This window comes from Cebus imitator, unplaced genomic scaffold, assembly GCF_001604975.1.
Source record: "Cebus imitator isolate Cc_AM_T3 unplaced genomic scaffold, Cebus_imitator-1.0 Scaffold35, whole genome shotgun sequence".
NCBI classification, from domain to species: Eukaryota; Metazoa; Chordata; class Mammalia; order Primates; family Cebidae; genus Cebus; species Cebus imitator.
Window position 1 is genome coordinate 1961459 of NW_016107350.1, and position 7454 is coordinate 1968912.

Consider the following 7454-nt stretch of genomic DNA (forward strand, 5'->3'; position numbering starts at 1 on the left):
AAATAGTGTCAGGTCCAACACAAGGTGCCACATTCTTGCATATTTGTCCTAGTTAATGCGGTGTTTGTTAACATTCAGAAAAAAAGACCTGGAATGTGCTATGATATAGACAGGAATTGCTTATTAATTTGGTTTTATGGTTGACGTAATTCTTAGAGTGAATCTGTTGTTTTTCACATGGACACCGAATTCAAGCCTTCGCAAAGATCACTGCAATTCACATATCATATCCAAATCATGACAAACTGACACTTTCTTTTTCCTGGGTAATTTTGAAAAGTACAAATAAGAGGAGAAAGAAAGATTATCCGTTTATCTACAAAAGTGTTTCATCAATAAACTTTTCTCAGAAAATGGTGGGATTGTCTTAAAACTTTCAAAATAAAAGGTATGGAAAGCTTATGGAATAGTGCTAACCATTTTTTTGTGATTTTTAATGTCATTTCAGTTGTATTAGCAACAATTGTTGATATTGTCTTTGATTCATCATTTATTCATGGAGAATATGAAGGCCTGGAAACTGGGAAGCACAACGTGACTTATTTCCCATTATATTTGGGATTTATTTCCCATTATATTTCCCATTGTATTTGAATACAAAACATTTCTCCAGAGCCTACATGCTTAGGTCAAATTCTTTCTGAGGAAAAAAAACATGTTAATGCGCTATACTATTTATATTTATAAACTTAGCTGTCCTTCTACATCATTCTAATAGAACATAATCACTAAAATTGTCACAAAGTCACCATTTTCTGGGAATATCACAGACAGAGTGTGCAACCAAATTGTTAGGGTAAAGATTTCAGCTATCTCACTGGCGTGGGTCAATTTTTGGAAAAGCTATGAGATATATTATGGCATTATTCCAACCCACAAATTTTAACGATGATGGAAAAATACTTAAATATAAATCAATTTTACTGTGAGTCATGATAAAGTTCTTTTTGAAAGGGTTTGCATTTGACGGGTCTTTTTAATTTGAAATAAACATATTAATGTACTTAAAATTTAGAGATACAATTTTGGGAAAAATCTTCCATACTATTTTATAATATATAATATATATTTTGTAAATAAAATGTTTATGCTATTTTGTAACAATTTTTATGTGTAAATCAAAACTCATGTAAGTTTTTTATATACAAAATGCAACTTAATTAAGCAAAAGAGATGTACTATTCAACTAATCACTGTTAAATTAAATTGTTATTGCTGACAACTGATTCCAGTCAGTACTGGTATAGTTCAAAGTGGATAAATTGCAGCCCATGGGTCAAATATGACCTTCTGCTTGTTTTTGTATAACTCACATACATAATTTTTATTTTATTTATATATATATATATATATATATAACACATATTTTATTGGTTATCTTTTAAAAAACTACATAAGTACCTACTTAATATCCTCAATTTTGCATTTTTGCGTCAAATTCTAAAACATTTTTTACATGGTCCTTAATAATTTTAAAAATGATAAACCAATACCCCATTGTTTTATGTTCTTTTGTTATAGATGATAACAAACTTTAGTTTGGTTTATCATTTTTAAAATTATTATACAATTGACCTCATGCAGGGTGCACCTGTTTCTTTTCTGCCTGAGGTCAGAATTTTTGTTTGTTCATGTAATAATTCATGTTGCTCACCTTAGACATTACTTCCATTCTCAAGGGAAATAATGTGTGCAAACTCTCTTTGAAAAGTACATAACAATAAAAAGAACAAATTATGGAAGCAGAGTACCTGTAGGGCTCCATTTCTAAGAGCAGGATCTAGAGGAATTGCTGGTTTTCTGTTTCAGATAAGCCACTCCCTAACACTGTTAATTTGGGGAAAGTTGCCCTAAGATAATTAAGGTTACTCTACCTAGAAAACTTTCAATTACTCACTTGTGTGCAAGGATTGAGGCTCTGCTAAGTAGCTGTTAGCAGGGTCCCTGTGTCCCCAATTATTTCCTACCTGCCTCTCTTCTGGAAATCTGCCTCTATTGCTCAGTGACAGTGATGGACTTTCTGATAATGGCAGGTTTCTTCTAGAATGTCTCCTCTATGGGATTAACCTTCTTTGCGGTTCAATTCCACTGATAATACTCAACCCTGACCTTGCTCTGTTCTTTGGACATCGTGTTGTTTATCACCAGAATATTGTCTCTCAGCCCGGCTCTTACAGACACAGCAGTTTTTCACAGACCTCTCCTACATCAGTGAGGCTGCCTTCTTCTGACTTAGTGTGTTCCCCAGCATTCCTCGAATGCTGAGGAGCAACTGCCTGGAGTACTTAGATGAGCCAATACTCCTCTAGATGAGAACAGATCTCTTGTCATGAGAATGCCCCGCCTCCTGTGTGCATTTTGTAGATCTCACTTGCATAACAACAACAGTGGGGATGTCTAATGTAAAATTTCACCATAAAATCTTTCTGCTGGGTGTTCCCAAGTCATCGATTAAGTCACTGACTTAATGGTGCAGCCCTGCCTGGTGCAGTGGCTCACACCTGTAATCCCAGCACTTTGGGAGGCTGAAGTGGGTGGATTGCCTGAGGTCAGGAATTCGAGACCAGCCTGGCTAACACAGTGAAACCTCATTTCTACTAAAAATACAAAATTAGCCAGGTGTGGCGGTGCATGTCTGTAATCCCAGCTACTCGGGAGGCTGAGGCAGGAAAATCACCTGAACCCAGGAGGTGGAGGTTGGAGTGAGCCAAGATTGCACCATTGCACTCCAGCCTGGGCAACAGGAGTGAAACTCTGTCTCAAAAAAANAAAAAAAAAAAAAAAAAAAAAAAAAAAGAAAAAGAAAACAAATGATGCAGCCCCATTCCTAGGTTTACATCACCTGCAAAACAAACCAGCAAAAATTTCTGATAAGGCTGACCCTTTAAACTAAATCAGACACATATTTTTTAAGACTGTGATCAACCTGGTTTTTCTTGGTGTCTTCTATATAACCAATATATTATGCCACCTCTCATTATAAAACAACTCAATGGCACCTTGACTTCAGCCAGCTTGAGGACTCATTTGCATCCCTGAGTCACTCTTGTTTGTTACCAAACTATATATCTGCTTAGCATTAACGATTAACCCCCAAAACATCAGAACTTTAACATAGCTGTTGTTTTGAAGTAGCCTATTTCCCTACCTCTTCTGAAATACACTGAACTAAGTAGATGATTCTGAGAGCAGTCTTTCAGAGATCCTTTGCTAAGATGTCCATTTAATGATATGTCAACCTTCAAATAAGAACAGCTTGAATTTTTCTCTCAAGTTGCTCACTTTAAAAGCAATCCAACTTTGGGAGGCCGAGGCCAGTGGGTCATGAGGTCAAGAGATCGAGACCATCCTGGCCAACATGATGAAACCTCATTTCTACTGAAAATACAAAAATTAGCTGGGCATGATGGCACCTGCACCTATAGTCCCAGCTACTCTGGAGGCTGAGCCAGGAGAATCACTTGAACCCAAGAGGAGGAAGTTGCAGTGAGCCGAGATCATGCTACTGCACCTCAGCCTAGTGACTCAGAGAGACCCCCATCTAAAAAAAAAAAGTAATCCAAGTTCATCATAAAAAGAAATTCATATTAAATATAAGCATTGTAGATAAAATAAAAGTTTGCACTGTAATAATTCTGGAATAATTAGAATTACTTCAGATTAGTCGTAAAAGTGTTACTTTTGTTCTCATTGGAATCTTTACGTATTTAAATTATTACTAACTCATCTTGCTTTAGAGTGAGTTTCTTATCTATTTTTTTTCTTAATTAAAGCTAGTAAAAGCAGAGTGTAGTAACTTAGTTTTACCACAATCCATCATCCTACAACCAACTGAAAGTATGTTTGCCCCATCATTAATATAATAAATTGTATGCTTTAATTATAAATGAAGCTATAAATTATGAAATATTAATTTTCTCAAGAAATGTTTATTAATAATACATGGTTTTGATATTTCTATATCCATAACAGCTTTAGAATGTATAAAAAAACAAAATGACAATTTTATTAAAGAAAAAAATAACTCATTCTTTAAGTGAAGAAGAGTACAAACTCAGTGAGATTGAAAAGCATTCAATTAAATTGAAAAGTTGGCTTGTCATTATAAAATATGACAACATAAAAGGCACCTCAAATAACTCATGTTTTCTGCAAGAAATCAAGAACCTAATTCTTGATCTTTAGAGAAGAAAAAATAATTCTATGAGATAAAGATAAATGGTCCTTTGTTTGTAGCTCCTTTGAGAGAACTTTACTAAATGAAAATAGTTCTGGTGTGGTAAATTGTGGTAGCTTTCATATTCCTAAGCAGAGCAGAAGCATCTGGAAATCTAATTCCCCAAAGATTTTTTCTGTGCTGCTTTTAAACAGAATAGTACAATGGTGGAACAGGTAAACACCTGTCATTTATAGAAAGCCAATACTTTATTCAATAGGGCATTATACCATTTGCTCAGCAAATATTTACTAAGTGGTTATTTTATATCTAGTACTTACATTAAACATTCTGAGAGCCATCAAATAGTATAGGTCATTGTATTTAAACACATGTTGGAGTTTGGGAAGAAGTCAGGCAAGCCTTAGGAATAAAAACTGAGATTGAAAAATTATATTCTGATAACAATTAAGGTAAGAAGACTGGCTTTTATCTTTGAAATTGTAGGAAATCACTTTACAGGCAGATCAAGGAGAATTTTGAATTATATACAAGAAATTTACATTTTTATCCAATAAGCAACTGGGGACTATTGAAGTTTCTTTTGATCAAATGAGTGACATATCAATTATTAAAGCTTTATAATAAATAATATATCTTTAGATGTTGTTCTTGACCACTATCAGTAGGACATGGAGAATGGGGGTGGTGGATGCTGGAATCAATTTAAGATGTTATTGCCCAGCTAACCTCTTTGTGAAGTCTACAATAAAATAATATCAACATTTTATATTACTAGCAGGAGCGTGAGCGCAGCCCAAGTTCATAATTCTACTTAGTAGATTCTACAAGACTTAATTCTCAAGTTAAGTGCCATTATCCTTAAGTCACTTAGAGCCAAAGCAAGATAAAATGTCATGTGATAATGATATTGCAGATGTGTTTCAAAAAAGAAGATAGAAATCAGTTCTTACCTTTATCATTTATCTTCTCAGAGCCATAACTCTACACAGTAGCTGATCTGTTTCTCTCTGGGATTAGAATCCGTTTTCTTGATTTGTACCCATCTTTGATTGAAAGGAATGAAGTAGATTTGAGAATATAGTTCATGTCACCAGTCAGCCCTAAGGCACTGGGACTGCACTATTTCTGTTCATGCAACCACCAATGACATTGGAAATTCATCTGTGAAAGAATCAGTATCCACCTAGAATGAAGTCAGGTATCTTTTTAATGTACAACATTTAAACCTGAATTTTATGTAGTTATCTAAATTATATCCTTCTCTTCCTTTGTATATGTAGACATATATACAAAGCAAAAAAGTATTGGAATTAGAAGAGATAAATAAAAGAAGAATTATTTCTTCTATTTATTTTCTCAAGCTTACACTTTTTATAAACAAGGAAAGAATGGTGAGTTAACCACCAAAATGACAATGTCAATCAAAAAATATTAGTTTCTCATGATGAATAATCTTCCTTTAAAAATGTATATAAACAGGCTTATGTTGGGATGTAATCTGCTTTTTATAAAAATAATGTGAAAAAAATATAGATAAAAATTTATTTTTTATAGATAAAAATATATTTCTAGAACATGTTAATGGATGCATTCATTTCTGAAACTTTCATATTTATGTCTAATCAATAAAATGCATTAGAGTTTTCAGGTTCTCACTATTATACACAATGATGCAATGCACAATATTTTCTCAATAACGTCTGTAGAATCACCCAATTTATGCAATTTATGTACATGCACACACACATATGCATGCGCAAACACTTGCCATTTTATTACAAATGTCAAAGTTGTTCTCCTGAGATATAGCACTGTACATGTCCATCAGCACTTTCTTATTGTATTTTTGACATTCCTTCTAAAAATGTACAGTATAATATTTTACATTTTTAGTGGGAAAAAATGTCCTCACGGATTCATGACATAAAAATTGGTGATATATGTTAAGCCTGCATCCAACTGGACATAATCGTTACAATTAAAACAAAGGTTTATTTGGGGGTACACATCATTTCCATATTGTCCATTTTAACTAATAATTATAGCTGGTAGCTCATTTGTGAGTTACCTTCTTAGTGCTGTGTAGCTAGTAACTCATTTCATCTTACTACTCCAACTGCACTAATTCATTTCAAACTCTGTTATCATCTTTCTTCATCTGAGAAAACTCAGGAAAATATGGGTTAATCATCTAGCCCAGGGATTCATAATTGCTGTTTGTTGCTGTGCTGTTTCAATCCTAGGCAGTGAAATATCAAAATATCTGATATTTTTACCATTATTTTACCATTATTACAACAATTAGAATCTATATATTTGATGTACAGAAGTAATAAAGATGTTATTTTCAGACTGCTCACCAATGGCCTGGTGTATATTAAAACCCTGTGTTACTGCAGAGTTTAAATTATTTTAATAAAGAAAATAGGCAAGGCAGATAGCAGTCACCTATTCCTTATGATGTGGCAGCAAATTATTGACTTTTGCTGAGAGTGAAAAAAAAACAGTTGACATGAGAGGAAACTGGGTATTACAGTCAGTGTAACTGAGAGGAGAATGAAACATGGTATTCAGAGGTTCATAGAGTCACCATGAAATCCAAAGAAAAGTTCAATTTAGTAAATAAGTAAATAAGAAGAGGAAGATCCGTTTAGAGCCACTCTGTAACAATATAAACTTTATGATGCTATAGAAAGTGTTTTCATCTTAATGCCTGTCACATGCAGTTAGAGGTTGAGAAAGCCCAATAATTTTTCTGTAATTTAGTGTCACCTGCTGTGTCATAGATGCTGAAGATATGCTAGAGCAGTGTTTCCATGCACATTATGGAGAAGTTAAGAACAAATGGACAATGATATATGTGTGTCAAAAAGTAATTAAGCATTTCACAGCCATCATAGTTTGATTTGAAATGGCACTTTATTTCCCTATATAAAATTTTACTGAACTATTATCTGGATAGATACTAGGACATTAACTTTAAAGTTGTCTTAAAATATGATTGAATGGGAAATGCTCTATACAATTTAAGAAACTGTTGGAAATATAAAATAGGTGATTTTATTCCACCTTCAATGTGGTTTCTTTAGAAAATAGAAATCAGAATTAAAGGCATATAGATTGTTATTATGAATATAATATGCTATTATAAACTCAATTATTATCCTGTTTTATTAAAACAGAAATGAGGAAGATGTGAGGTTTTGTGCAACTTTATTGATATATAATTTTTTTCTTTTTTAAATTTTTTTTATTATACTTCAAGTTCTGGGGT